The 15678-nt window shown below is 41.5% G+C and overlaps 1 protein-coding gene across 1 annotated transcript in view; it reads left to right on the plus strand.

Annotated features, from left to right (window-relative positions):
• The window catches only part of PKNOX2 (PBX/knotted 1 homeobox 2), a 370783-nt gene that overhangs the window by 23104 nt on the left and 332001 nt on the right, over positions 1–15678 (plus strand). The window contains exon 2 of the mRNA XM_054997769.1: positions 252–357. The gene's annotated coding sequence lies outside the window, so the exon portion shown is untranslated. The remainder of the gene's footprint in view (positions 1–251; positions 358–15678) is intronic.

Consider the following 15678-nt stretch of genomic DNA (forward strand, 5'->3'; position numbering starts at 1 on the left):
TGAAGGGCCTTGAAGAGGAAGCCATTTGGCAAGTGGAGGAGGAGGATCTATTCATTGGGATGTCTGAAGCTGCCTTAGAGCAAAGTTCTGGTTTATACTGAGGCAATAGCATCTTAAATCTTTTGAGGTTTATTATCCTTTGTTTGGTTCCAGTCAAAATAACACAAACAGATGTGCAGTAGTCTTATGGGGGGTTCTAGGTATTGATTTCTTTTTTTAAGAAAAGGTCTCATTTGGTTTCATTTTCATAGGCAGCAGAATTATTGATCGTTCCACATGGGTGCATGTTCCTGAACTGGAAGAATACATTTCAGAGTGCAAGCTGTTCTGTTCCTCCCAATCAGCCTGTCTGGAATGGTATGTGCATTTCTTCTATTAAGTGGCTTCTGTGTGAACTCTGTTAGTGATTTAACTTTGGATTACCTAAGATCTCTTCAATATTTGTGGTACTGCTTGGGCCACACACTGACAGTATGGCCACATATGTGGCCAAGAAGGACCATATCAGGTCATATAAAAGGGAAGGTCTGGCAAGCATCCAAACATATCTTGATGAACATCTCTTTTCAAGGGTCTTTTGTGTGAAACCAAAAAGGTTTGTATGCTTGCATATAATTCAATGATACCTGTCTAAGCAGTCACAGTGCCCAATTTTCTATCCATCTGTACAAATTGCACAGCTATGTTGAGCTGATACGAAATATTAAGAGTTATCTGCCAACTATGCCCGGCCAGTACTATCTCCTCTGTGTTTCTTGGTAGCTGGTTCTCTCATCTTTGTTTTTTAGAAATATGACTTAATTTTTTAATAAGTGTTTTCTAGATGTGAAAAATATGCTTTCTGGGGTTCAATGAAAGCTATATTCTTTAGAGTTTAAGATGCCCATAGTCATTTGGCAGGGCTTCCCCCAGACTAAATAGCACGATTATTCTGCAGCTTTGAGGCTATTATTTGAAGGAGTGCCATGCACTGTTTACCTCAGAGGAACAGCAAGAGAATGGGTTCCTGCCCCCATGGACAACTTGAATTTTGACATGAATTTTGACAGAGGAGAGATGAGGGAACAGCAAGAAGGATATCTATATTAAATTTCCATCCTGCCTGTTCTCCTGTGTTCAAGAACACTTGAAGTAAGTTCAGACAAGGGAATGAGGCCCTACTGAAGGTCATGTTTTTTAGTTTCATGGCTGGCTGGGGATTTGAACTCAAGTTATTCCTGTCGTGATCCAGCAGTCTGCCTCTTAGTGCCCATTGGATATTCACTCAGTATTGAAGAAGTATAATCTTTTCCTCTGTCATTGGTTAGATGAGATCACAAACTAAAATGTTGCCCTCCACTTAAAACTCTCTCCCAAGCTGAGCGCAAAATCAATGCAGGCCCCACTATACTGTGCTTCTCTGTCTAAACTGCAAGCACCCCAGAGGGATTTTTTCAAGGGTGTAGTGCCAAATTCAGTAGAAGAGCCACAAGAGATGGAATGGCTTGTACTTATACCACAGGAACAACTTGAAATGCTTCTTTGAGGGACTTAATATTGTAGAAAATCAAGGGGCCCATCGATCTTTTGGTTCATCAACATGTTGAAAAGGAGAATTCCTAAGCCTGGATAGAGAGGATAAAATGTTAAGTTCTCCAGTGTAAATAACAAAATGGCTGACCAAGGCTAGGCAAAGTAACTTAGAGTCAAACCACACTATACGAATTACACAAGACCGAGTGAGTGTCAGGAGTCCTGTCTTACCCCAGATGCCCGTGTCCAGCATTCTGTCGATGAGCCCGTGTCCTGGTCCAGGCACGCATTCAAAATTTTCTGCTCCAGTGTAGCTGCGACGGCACATGTACATAGTCACGATCAGTAAGTCGGCAATGCAGAGCATCCTTATTTCCTATATCTTCCACTTCCTATCTGTGCAAAATGGAGATGCATGATGGGATATCTTGGAGGTACGCAAAGAAAACCCGTGCCACCGTGAACACGAGTTCGATGGAGGTCTAGCAGTCCTGGCGCGTGTAGTTGAAAACAACGTTGGAACACGTGTAAGTAAGTTTTCGTGTAATTCGTGTGTAATTTGTATCGTGTGGTCCAGCTCTTAGTTTGTGGCCAGGTCAAAATGTTTGGTGGATTCCTTTATAGAACTGACCCTTGTGTTTTGTTTATAGTTTGATATTTAAAAGATTAATATCCTACCTTCTGTAAGGTTTGGGGATATCAGAGAAGTCAGTTTGACTTTTCTCTTTTGGGTGCCAATGCCAACACAACATATTCTGTTTTCCTGGGTTTTTTTTTAAGGTACTGATTTGATGCTGATAATTTTAGATTTAGTTTGTTCATTGGATTTTGTTTTGTTGTTTTTATATTATTTTATTACCTTTATATAAGCTACCTTTGAGCATTTATAAGTACAAGGGGGAGAGAGAGAGAAACAAACAATGTATTTTAGAATTTCATACCAGCATTTATGTACTTGTTAAAACAAACTTTTGTTCTTTTTAATCCCCCCAGTCTAGTGGCTCAAGGCTAGTGCATAAACCAGTAGAGGTGGAATACAACAAGCTAAAAGAGAACCATAAAATCCATTGTCCCATCATAGCTGATCACTAAAAAAAACCCTACACCAAAAGTCTTGAGTTACTTTTTAGTACAGCAAAGTTCAGATTTAAGGACAGAGGAATATTGCAGTCTGGGGGCTGCTGCTGAGAGAGAGCTTTTTTATATGGCCTTACCCAGCTGATTTGCCTCACCAGAATCTTTTGGAGAACATTCTCCAAAGTTCTCGAGAGCCATTGTAGGATGTAAGGAAAGAGGCAATCCTTTTAAATAAGATAAAGGCGAGTTCATCATCTCATCCACTCTGTCATATGCTTCTTTTGTTCAGTAAATCTTTGGCAGAACACACAATAATCTGCCCCCTTATAGCTCAGTAGTGTTTAATCTGACTAGCATCAGTCAGATCCAGGATCAGCCTTCTTATTGGAGATCCCTTTTCATCTGAATATAGTAGGGATTGATCCTGAGGCATTTCTGCTATGACCCCCTTTTCTCTAGCAGCATAACAGGTAGGGAACTGCTCTGCTAGCTTTAGTTGACGATCGTCTGAATGTAGAAAAGCTTAACTGGTTTCTTTCTTCAGCTTTCCTTGGTAAGCCCATGGTGAGTGGATGGTTGTTGAGAAGGGGAAGTTAAAGTTGAATTAAAGTAGCTACCAAATTACACCTAAAATGAAATTTTGAGACAAATTTCAATATTCTGTGTGTGCAAGGTACTGGAGAAGTTTTGAAGGAAGCCAAAAATTTTTTAGTATAACTAGTGACATTTCTCAGGGGGCTTCCATACTTCCCTGCTCAGAATGTCCAGGGCTGTCTTTATGGAACCTGACCGTGCCAAATAAAACCAGAGACAGAGAGAGCACTTGAAAGAATTAATGAATTAAAGACACGTGAGCTGAGCCACGGTCAATTTCAGCTGATAAAATAAAATGTGCCATTACTCAAATTAGTTCAATTGAAGGATACAGGGAGAAAATGTGAATATTGCGGTTAAAATATTTTCAGTATTTTGAACAGTTTAATTAGTAGTATTAACATTTTGGCAAATGATGTCTCATTCAGCGTTTTGGTGTGTTGCCAGAAGAGATGTACTTGCCTTGAGTGTAGTGAGCTGATAAGTTTGATTTTTAGCTCTATAGAAAGCAAATTTCTTAAATAAGAACTGATGCAAAGGAAGTTAGGGGAGAAGGAAAATGAAAGTTTGAATGGTTTCTTAGCAGTCAATGGGAACTTCAGTGTGTGTCTATCCAGCATTCTACTGCCAAAATCATTCACTACCTCATTGCTTTGACCATGGGATATCTAAGTCCTTTTTTGGCTACTTGTCTGCTATCCAATCTTATACAAACTCCTTGTCCTTACCTATGCAGCCCTCCATGGCCTTGCCACCAAGGCTACTTCCAACTGGTTACTTCCAATTGTATGATTGTATTAATCTGAGTGAGAGTGGAGACGGAAACTCTGGGACATTCTCATTAGCGCTTCTCTCATTAGCGCTTCTCTGGTGTTGTGTCCGATCTCAACAAATGCTGCAGTGTTGCAGTCTTCAGTGAAGATTCTTTCATTATGAAGGGGAGAAAAAACCCCCAAGCAGAACAGTTGCATCTCAGCAAGTGACTTTAATTAACAATTATGATGCATCAAGAACCCCATTCAGCCAGAGATCTAACTTCTGAAGATTTGGGCATGGGGAGCTGAATCTCGAAGAATGACAATTTTAGCCACTCTCACACAAAACGTGAAAAAAGTCCATTGTGAGCGGCACTAGAGTCATTGGTTATTACTCGAGGCAGGAACTGGTAATTAGGGACAATTGGAGTGAATGCAGCAGTAGCAAGGAAGCAGGAGCGGGCGCAGGAAAAATGAACTAGCCAGGGAATGTATCTAGGCTGCAGTACTAGTGCAATCCCCCTTCCTGATTTACACTTTCCTCTGTGAAGAAGTTGGGGAGGGAAACCATTGCAGCAACTGAAGATGGGATTTTGCAGCAGCTATTCTTCCTGACCCCTTGTCCTTTTTAACTGTTTATTGTAGCGTGTATATTGGGATGGAGAACATGGATGAAGTAGAACTGGAGATAGTGTGATTAAATACAAGGAACGCAGGATCTGATCTGCACCTGCCCTCTCTCAAGCCAAAGTTCCTTAAAGCTGCCCTCTCCAAGCTCCAGGAGCGTTTGTACTGTGTAGTTTAAACCTCCACATGATACAGAATCACAGCAGCAGTTCCTATGCTGTTTTTCTCCCCATAGCTGAAAAGAGAGGACATCATTGTGCTCATCCAATGACTTCATTTGCTGGAAAGTTTTCTTGGCGCTTAAGTTATTCTTCATCAGTTTTCTGGAAAGAGCAAATCTGGTACAGTTTAAGAGGACACAAAGATACTTCAAAATTATGGGTTGGATCCAGACTAAATTTTCTTCTCACAGAAAAAGAGGTGTAATTTTTGCCAATTTCCCCTTCCTGCCATAAGACCCCTCATGCCATTCTTGAAGGGTCCTGACCAGCATTTTAGGGAAATAAATGAGCTGCAGTGGGTGATGGGAAGAAAGTTATATTCCAGATCTAACTCTCTCTCTATATATTTGTATTTATTTATATTAGAACTTCATTAATTAGACTGATGGATTAAAATTTTTTTGCTTGATTTATTAAAAGGTTCCACTAATTAACCTGGCAGGATATTTTGTTAAAAAAAATATTTATTTTTCAGTAGCACTTTACATTTTTTTAAAGTGCACGTTTGTTTTCCTTCAGTAGTATGCATGACTGACTAATCAATTAATTGACTTAAATCCATCAGCTAAAATGGCTTGAATGAATTGACATCCCTGATATATATAACGATGGGTTTTTGTTTAGTTCTAAGGCTGATACAAATGTATTTAACCCTAACCGTACATTTTTCTCATAGGGATTCAGTTTTCATGAGGGGAGTGCTAGAAAACACTCCCTCCCCATGAAAATTAAATCGCTGCATGAAAAACCATAGGAAGTTTTAAAACTAACCTTAGCCCTTAGTCTGAGGTAGTACTTTGAGAAGATTGCATAGGAAAATTCAAACACTTCCAGGATGACATGGGAAAAGTTTTGGCACATAAGGACTTAACTGGGAAAGTCAAACCTAATTAGCCTCTAGTAATGAGATGCAATTAGGAAAGTGAGTCTGAGTTTGGATAAAAATTTGCAACTGGTGTTGTGTAATTGGGCTCTCTGCTTACTATTACTCTTATTTGGTGTTAATTAGTCAACAATGTCAGGCTGGCTATGGCACAAATGAATAATCCATGGATACCATCCTCTCTGCATCCTTGGGAATCCTGTTGGAGAGACTCTGCCAGAAGCAGGATGGAAAAGCTTCTTCCATCCAAGAAAAATGCTAATGCTAAGGCTCACACAACTTTAATTCAAAAACGTTCAAATTACCATGCAGGGATTTTATCCAGTTATGTAGCAGTGTCCTTTCCCCCCTTCCCTCTCCTCTTTGCAAGAGGATTAGAATTCTCACATACTATTTCATACAACAAAGTAAGCAACCAAATTGTGGGTATAAATGAACTGAGCGGGTGTGTCTGTGTGTGTTCTGATCACAAAGTAGTTCACAGCAGACAAGGCAGTTTCTTCCTTGCTTCTTATGCTGAATCACAAATGCAAAAATGTAAATTTGACTTTGCAAAAAAACCCAAACCCAGCTCTTTTCATGTGCCCACGCTAGCCTGACTGAATACATAGGTGTTGGCAGGAACAGCATTGCCAGCACAAATGCCCCCCTCCATCTTCTTGCATTTGGAAAGAACAGACCTCATCCCTGCCCCATTTCACTTCTCCCTTATTCAAATCAAACTAATGATTCTTTATTTTTGTGTCATTTTTCCTTATACCAGTCTTTCTCTGTAAAAGTACCCAGTTTTTAGTTTTGTTTGTGAACTAGCAAATCAACAATATATGTATATTAGATATATAAATGGCATGCATTGCACATTTAGAAGTTTTAAGCATCATATGAAAAAAACACACAACATGCATACGCAAGTCAAAAGAATCTACCAAACCAACAGCAAAAAGCACTGAAATATTAACCATTATAAATAGAAACTAAACAAGAGATATTCACATTCCCCAGAATAACTCCCATTGCTGCCAGGAACCTTGCAAATAAGCTTCATGATCATCAAGACAAGCCTGTGTTCAGCTCGTCTTGCGCAGGATCTGCTTCCTTGGTTGGGACAAGGCCTGCCACTAGAATCTCCTCCCATGTCCCCTGCCTTAGTAGTGCGCAGCAACCTGATGTGGGGAATTTTGCACAAATTGATGTATTGGTGAATTTTGGGGTGTGTTTCAGATTTTGAGATTGAAACAAAGAGCAAAGCATGGCTTTCTTTTGTCAGCTTGTTATTTAGATGTTCCCAGGTTGAATCCTTGGTGTCCCCAGTTAGAACAATGTCAAGTATTTTTTTACCCTAGACATTTTGGGAGGCAGTTACTGTCAACAGTTACTGTGCTGTGGCGCAGAGGGCAATATAAACTCCCCTCTGTCTAGAGATCAGGGGGCTGGGCCACCGGCCATGAGACCATTTTCAAGAGGTGCCGGAACTCTGTTCCACCGCGTTCCTGCTGAAAAAAAGCCCTGCTTCAGCTGAACTTTTTTGAGCATGAAAGGCCATGCATGAGTGAGGAATGCATTAATTCACAACATTACTGATTAGGTGAATGTAGACTGCTTAAAGGGGTTGCTAAATAAGGGACCATGAGAACACAGCATTAGCTTGGCATAGTATTTGACTCTGCAGTCACTTGCAAACTTTATGTCCTTGGTTTTGTTTCAGTTTGGGGAGCAGATGTTTATCAGCTGTTTTTCTCAGCATCTGACCCTGTTGTCATCCCTAGTGAACAAAGGGGGAAATCTTCCAAAGGGTTACAGATGGGATGAAAGCACTACAGACTCCAGGGACAGCAGAAAAGGACATGCAATTTACAGGGATTTTTCAGTTTCATATAAATTTAGTCTTTAAAAAACTTTGATAATAAGAGAGCCACTTATTTTGAATGTGTGTTAAAGATTTATGAGCCTTACACATCTTGAATAATCCTGCCTGTCGAACCCCCTTTACCGTGTGTTCTTTTCATTTTGGAAGCAACATTTGAAGACGGTGATAAAAAGAATTCTTCAGAAGTGAGGTTTTGAAAAGATCTCACGAGAATGTACCAGCAAGCTTCCCAGGGTGAGGTTATGAATTAGGGTTGGGGAAGAGAGTGTTGATATTCTACCTTGGGAATAAGGTGTTTGGAAGCAAGGGACATTTATCATCTGATAAGTTAATGAGAGCTGAGGAGAGAAATTAATCTGATGCTTGAACAACGTTGGTGACATGGGTTTAGGGAGAGATGGAGAACGCTGTCTTCAGCATCATTTTGCAGCTTGGAACAGTATAAGGAAGGTGATTCCAGGTTTCCAAGGGTGGTGCAGATTTTGTGGAGAGTCAGGGACCTCTTCAGTACATCACACCCCGATTCCCACCAAATCTATAGTGATAAACCATTTGGACAGCTTGTTTTGCACAATCCTTTTCACTTCCTGTCTTTGCTCTGGATAAAAACAAAGAAGTCTTTCCCCTGCCATTTAGTATGGGTACTTTTTTGACAGCATAGCTTGGTTTTAATTGTTCACCCTTCTTGCCTTGGAATATGGAAATTGCGTCATTTTAAGGCCAGGCAGTTTTATTTATATGGGGGAAGGCTGGATTTAAGTGCCATGCCAGATGATGTCATCTGAAACCAAATGGAATAGTTGGTGCAACAATATCCCGTACAAATCTCAGCTGCCTGCCTTAAAATAGTTGCTTTCGAGTGTGGCAATGTAATATCTCTGAGAAAGTGAGCACCTGGCTTGGGCTTGTAATCTGCTGGCAAATCCGTGCTTTTACAGTAAGGCATTCTCCTCCTTGCACTTCCCTTGGTTACAGCTTGTATTAATTGGCAGTAATTGCTTCTCTTTCTGCTTACATGTCATCAGGGCTTTTTTTCTGGGAAAAGAGGTGGTGAAACTCAGTGGGTTGCCCTGGAGAAAATGGTCACATGGCTGGTGGCCCCACCCCCTGATCTCCAGACAGAGCGGAGTTTAGATTGCCCTCTGCACCACTCCAGTGGCACGGAGGGCAATCTAAACTCTCCTCTGTCTGGAGATTGGGGTGGGGCCACCAGCCATGTGACCATTTTCAAGAGGTTCCGGAACTCCGTTCCACCGCGTTCCAGCTGAAAAAAAGCCCTGCATGCCATTCTTGTGATATTGGCTGGCCACAATTAAAATGCACCCACTCATCAGCCATGTTGTTTGTTGTGCTGTAGATATTGAAAGGGCCTGCTCTTTTGGTTCCGGCATTATCATTCACTGGCTGGAGACACAGACAAGGCATAAAATGATGTCTGGTGGAACAAACCAAGGATCTATTTAGTCCAGCTTGCCGTTTCCCATAAGTGGCCACACTCTTGAAAGCACGCAACCAAAGGAACATTCAGCTACAACTTGGGGGTGGGGGGTGGGGAGAGAGATCTGTGAAACTCATTGGTTGATGTGGTGCCAATCATTCTCAGGATCCTAACCTATCTCCTGGGGGTGTTATAAAGATAAAATGGGGTGGGTGAATCAAGAAAGATGTCTTCTAGACCATCTAGTCCAAACTCCTGCTCATTGCAGGAAATCCAAAAACTTCCCTAACAGATGGTTGTCCATAGAATCATAAAAGTAATGGGACTATAGGTGCTGCTGTGAGTTGCTGGGAAACGGGCAGGATGAAACTCATGTGAAGTTTATGAATATAGAGATGCCATTGAGTTTGCTTAGATTTTCTTCAAGGCTGGTGACCATCACTGTATCTTGTGGCAGTGAATTCCCTACGTTTCGCTATGCATTTTGTAAATTGGGGAGGTAGAGTGCTCGCTTTGCATGCAGGAGGTCCCGGCTTCAATCCCCGGCATTTCCAATTAAAAGGAGCAGATAGTAGATGATGTGAAAGATCTTGATCTAGGACCAGGCCTTTTTTTCAGCAGGAATGGAGTTTCGGAACCTCTTGAAAATGGTCACATGGCTGGTGGCCCCCCGCCCCCTGATCTCCAGACAGCGGGGAGTTGAGGGCAATCTCAACTCCCCTCTGTCTGGAGATCAGGGGGCGGGGCCACCAGCCATGTGACCATTTTCTCCGAGGGCAACCCACTGAGTTCCACCACCTCTTTTCCCAGAAAAAAAGCCCTGTCTAGGACCCAAGAGAGCTGCTGCCAGTCACAGCAGACAAGACTCACCTTGATACACCACTGCTTCTGCGACTCAGCATAAGGCAGCTTCATGTGTTCCAGTGATTTCTTTTGTCTTGAATTCATTGCTCATCAATAGGGTTTTGCAAGTTTTTGTAGTACTCCGAGTTGTTGCAAAACTGAACAGAGACAATGGCAGGATATTGTGAATGCATACCACACTCCGCTCTCTGAAAAAAAACATCTCCAGTCCATCCTAAGTTACTGAGGTGCCAATTTTATTTGGAGACGAGTGCCACTGAAATCATAGGTCTTGCTTCCCAGTAAATGTCTTGTCAGTTATACGCAATATTGTTAATCGGTTGCTTGCTTCTTGATTACCATCCCTGCCTGATCCTCTAAAAAAGCAACCAGCCTTCAGTGCAGGTGCGAAAACCAGATTATACAGCACAGGACAGTTACATAAGACAGCTGGGGTAAGATCAGACTGCTTGCAGCTGGGAGTGATCAGATGCATATGACAGCAGGACTCTTCTAAAGGAGAGAATTTCAGTGGCTGCGGCTTTCCCTCTCTTTTTATCTATGAGCAAGTTGTGATGCAAATCAGACCTGCCAAAATTCGTTCTGCTTACAAGTCATTAATGGTGTACAGGGGCCCTATCCTCCTTTGCATCGCATCACCCTTCTCATGTCTTTGTAGCATTATGTCTTAAGAACTTGGGAAAGACTCAAAAACAGAGCATCAGTTTTGCAGGCAAAGGTCCTAGGTTTGATTCCTGGCATCTCCAAATAAAAACTCTAGGTAGCCAGTGTTGAAAAAATGACTTTCTATACCTGAAACCCTAGAAAGCTTCTGTTAGATGGAGAAGATAATACTGTGTAGATGGACCAAAGATCTGACTCTGTGTAAAGCACACTTGTGCGTGTGGTGTTTACTTGGGGAATGAAATGTGCCATACGTTGCTTCAGTCACAGTTGCTGATGGTGTGGGTAGATTCTGTCAGTTGGCGATTTGAACATTCGTCCATGCTTTTCTGATCTCATAACTTTTATCCACCATAATTTTCATTCCCAGTAGTTTATTAGAGCATGAATGACTGAGGGAATTTGAAGAAAGAAAGGAAAACAAATGGATTGCTAATAAGTTCATCACCAGTGGCTCTAAGTGTACGCTGTGTGAAATACAAGTTCCAATTAATCATTTGTAGAAATGAGTTCTTGCATCAAACACATTGTACCTTCAAGTCTGGCATTGTGGGATTTCTAAATGAATCTCCTATGGCTACTCCAGGTTAAATCATTCACTGCAATTGTGTTGACAGATGCAAACGATTTAGATAATGTGTGCTCTGATGGAACTGCCATTCTGGAAATTTATCTTGGGCCTTGGAGCTGTGATATGGAGATTTGTGAGTTCTAAATATATGTTGGTTTTAGTACTTGTGGAGGGGGCTGATTTATGGTTGTCTAGTGTTGTAATGTGACTTGCATAATAAATGCAATTATTAGTGACTTCGAGAGAGCGTCCCAAGGAAAAAAAGTACTGGCAGGTCCTTGGAATATGTATTGTATTGCTGGTGGTATGTTACATTGCCCAACTAGAAAGAAACACAGGAAAACACCTGGATTTGTTTATTTTAATTTTATTTTTATTTATGTCACTTATAGTCCGCCTTTCTCACTGAGACTCCAAGCGGATTATACAATACAAGGTTAGTACAATCAGTATCAAGTACATTTCAATACAGTATCAAGGACATTTCATAAACAATACCATAGGGTAAATAGATACAAGTTTAAAGACATAGTATTAGCAAGAATCCAATACAGAAAAAATACTGAAGCAGAATATAATCAATTCTAGGCGGAGCCCGCCAGTCAGCTGGGTTTAAATTGAAATCTCCTTCTTGCTCCAGCTGACTGGTGGGCCCACAAGTCAGCTGGAGCAAGGGGGGGTTTAAATCGTTCCCTGCACTGTTTGCAAGCAGCGTAGGGAGCTCTTTAAAATTTAAATCTCCCCTTGCACTAGCGGACTGGCGGAGTCCACCAGCCAGCTGAAGCAAGGAGGGATTAAAGCCCCTATTTACGTGCCCCTTGCTTGCAAGTGACACAGAAACCGACGCTAACGGTCCATGGACTGACCGGTTTGCAAACTGGGGCAGGTCTGTAAAAAGTTCATGGTCTGTGGTCCATGAAACGCGACAGACCACGGCCCAACGGCCCGTGGGTTTTTCCCAGTCCGTGACCACCTCTATTCCTGTGCCCTTGCAAGGAGGAGGTGGTATGTTCCTGCAGCACATTGATATTCAAAGAGTCTATTGTATCTAAAATGAAGACTCAGTTTTGCTATCGTGGGTTTAGAATTGTTGATAAAACACTAACCCTCTAATTAAGAACTTGTGTGCAAGGTATATGTTGATAGTGGGGCTATCTAGGTCCATACTGCTTACGACTGGGTGTTACACTAAAAGCACCATATAGGAGATTGTGTGAAATTAGTGCATATCTAACTTGCAACTGACCATGTGGCCTTTGTTTAGCTGTGTGTCTGTAGAATAAGCTCTGGGGAGCTAAATGTACATGTAGGAAGAAACGAACGAGCGATATCTTTGCAGGGGCCCAAGCATGTGTTTCATGTGAGTTTCATATAGGGGAGTTGCACTGTGTGAAATCACTCACAGTCTCTTTGGAGTGTTGTGTTTTCTCTGTTTTTACTTGATGAGGGGGAGGAAGACACCTTACATAGGGCAGAAATTCATTAGGAAGTCAGATACAATTCCAGCAGCTCTCCTATTGCATAGCGCAAAGAGCACAGTTTGGATGATGGATGGAAAGGGATGCTCACTTGCGCATAATTTCCCCTGAAACAAACCGAGGTGAGTTTTGCTTAAGGAAAGTGGTATCCTTTCGCCACAGACCGGGAGACTAAAAAAGTGAGCCGAAATCTGGAGTCTTTATAGCCTGAGCTAATGAACCAGATCCCATCGATGCGTTTAATGTTGTCATATGCCTAGCCTGCAGATTAGGTGTAATTGACTCCCTTCCTCCTCCAGTGTGGGTGGTGGCTGATGCTGTGATGGATGTGAGGCAGAATATGCAGAGAGCACTGAGCCCCGACAGAGAAACATATGACGAGAAGCAGCCTGCAGTACACTTAACTACGTACCTATTGTGTATCACATAATAACAATTAAGAGTTGTCTCATATGGAGCCAGATTAGCAGTCCGTCTAGCCCAGGGCTGATCGCTCTGACTTGCCGGTGCTCTCCAGAGTCATGGGTGGAGGCATTTCCCAGCCCTGCTGCCTGAAATCTTTTAATTAAAGGTGTCCTAAATGCTGTGATGTGATTTTATCAAACACTCATTTTACTGGTGTTGAACAGGGATAACTGGATTTCCCTTCCTTCCATTCTGCTCTTCCTTGCTTCCGATTTAATTAGGACGATTTCTAAAATTAGTTTCAGAGCATGTGCTGTTTTGCCACAGCTGACAGTTCATTTGCATCTTTCCCCTCCTCTGTATTGCTGATGCACATCTGTGTGTTGGTAAAACACTGCAAAAAAGAAGAAGCAATGATGAATATATGCACTGTATGCAAAATACCATGTTTACAGTCACACTGAGATTGCTTTTTTGCAGTGTTTTATCAGTGCATGTGTGTACTTCGTGGGGCAAAGACCTGAGTGCTTCTTGTAAACTCACATACTGTATCTTTGCCTTCTGGAAGTATGTTACTGCCAGACTGAATATGCTCACATGGTTTTAAAATTGCCCACCATGGATATTATCACCCACCGTGGTTATAAATTTTTATATTTACTTCTAAAATATGGGTCATGCCAAACAGGCTATAAAGAGCTTTTCTAGTTGCATAGTGTCTTGTGCTCCAGTTTTGGAAATGATCTTGTCCCCTGAGTATTCAGTGTGGGTTGACGGTCAGGTACTGCAGGTTCAGGTGACCATCTCCAAATGAGATAATATTGACGTATATCTGGTGACATTTCTTAAAATATTTTATTTCTTAACAATCCAGTGACCTGTGGTCTTGAACAGAACCAATCTTTCTTAGAATTCTATAGTATTTACCCTAATGCAAGACTAGTTTTTTTTTCCAGATATGCCATCAAAAAGAAAAAAGAGGGGTCATCTTACATTTGCATATACAATTATGTCCAGTTAAACAATTGGGAGGGGGGTATAATGTTTGGGGGAGGGGTGTTATCTTACATTCAGGGTTGCCTTCCTTTCAAGTAAATACTGCTATGTAGATTGATATCAATCACTCATTCCACCAATTCCTTTCCTTCTCCACTCCCTCCCATTTTTCCTTTGCTGTCAATGCCATGGCAATTTACTAGGTTGGTGTAAGGGATGGGGGTTGGTAAACAAAGGGAACTGTCACAACAAAAAGAAAATCGGTGTGTTTTTACAGCACTTGTTACAAACAGGAAATAATATTTTTAAAACCTGTTGTTCAATAAAGTATGCCTATTTTTATTTTTGCATATGTCAAAGCAGTACTTTGGTAATCAGAATAAAAAGGAAGATAGTCTGATGGATTTTCTCAGACTGGAAATCTTGTATCTATAACACCCATGGCGGAAATTTGCCCAAGTTTTTCTCAAAAGGAGCTTCTGCAAAAACTTCTCTCATGCATGAAATGGAAGAGCTAATGATAGATAAACATTATTGATCCCTTACTTTTACTGGGAGCCCCGTGGTGCAGAGTGGAAAGCTGCAGTACTGCAGCCAAAGCTCTGCTCACGACATGTCACCTGAGTTCGATCCTGGTGGAAGTCAGGTTCAGGTAGCCGGCTCAAGGTTGACTCAGCCATCCATCTTTCCAAGGTCGGTAAAATGAGTATCCAGTTTCCTGGGGGTAAAATATAGGTAACTGGGGAAGGCAATGGCAAACCACCCCGTAACAAAAAGTCTGCTAAGAAAACGTCGTGATGTGATGTCCCCCTATGGGTCAGTAATGACTTGGTGCTTGCACAGGGGACTACCTTTACCTTTACTGTTATATAGCTAATAAAGATTCCTGCAAGATAGATCATTGTTGCTGTCATTTCCCTGATTTTGGAAACACATCAGACACTTGGCAACAGGTGAAATGGCCTGAAGATGTCCTGAATTCAAATCCTTTTTGGCTGGACCTGGGTGTTCTTAAAATTGTGTGTCTGTTGTAATGTGGAATTCTGTGTTGCAGTGGTAAATAGCAGAGCCCCAAACAAGCCTTTTGTGTTTCATTGGAGAAATATTTGGGCTCAAATAATTCCATGGCTTAATAGAGTGAAGTATTTACAGGTTTCCTTCTGAATTTTCCTAGTTCTTGCCCCCATCTTTTTTTTCTTTTACACCATATAATCGGTGTGAATTTTCCTCTTAACTGTGGCATGATTATTGATGAGGTCTGCTGATGAGGCAACCACTAAAACAATTATGTTTTCATTAGACGATTGATCCTGCACAATAAAATCATATGGGCAGTAGAGAAGCAGAGAGAGAACTTCAGACCTTTTCAATGATTGTTCTCAGTGTTCCTGCCTCACATATTAGGAGAAGGTGCTACCTGGAATTCTCTTAATATGCATGATTACCATTTTGTGTTAATAGGGCAACCCACGTATTTTCTAGCTTTAGAATGCTCAAACCTGCACCTGAAACAAATGTGGGTTTCCAGTCACCTGTACCAAAGCTGGAAAGTATGAGTGTTGCCCTAATTCTCACAAAATGGCAACTGCACGTATTGAGAGGATTGTACATCATGCTTGCTTTCTCAGTACATGAAGTAGGAGCACCAAACACTCCTGAAGGAGTAACTAACCGAAAGGTTTTTGACAGTCCTTGTGACACACGTAGCTTGTGTGACATCTCTGCTT

The sequence above is a fragment of the Eublepharis macularius genome, chromosome 14 (genome assembly GCF_028583425.1).
Source record: "Eublepharis macularius isolate TG4126 chromosome 14, MPM_Emac_v1.0, whole genome shotgun sequence".
In the NCBI taxonomy this organism is placed as follows: Eukaryota; Metazoa; Chordata; class Lepidosauria; order Squamata; family Eublepharidae; genus Eublepharis; species Eublepharis macularius.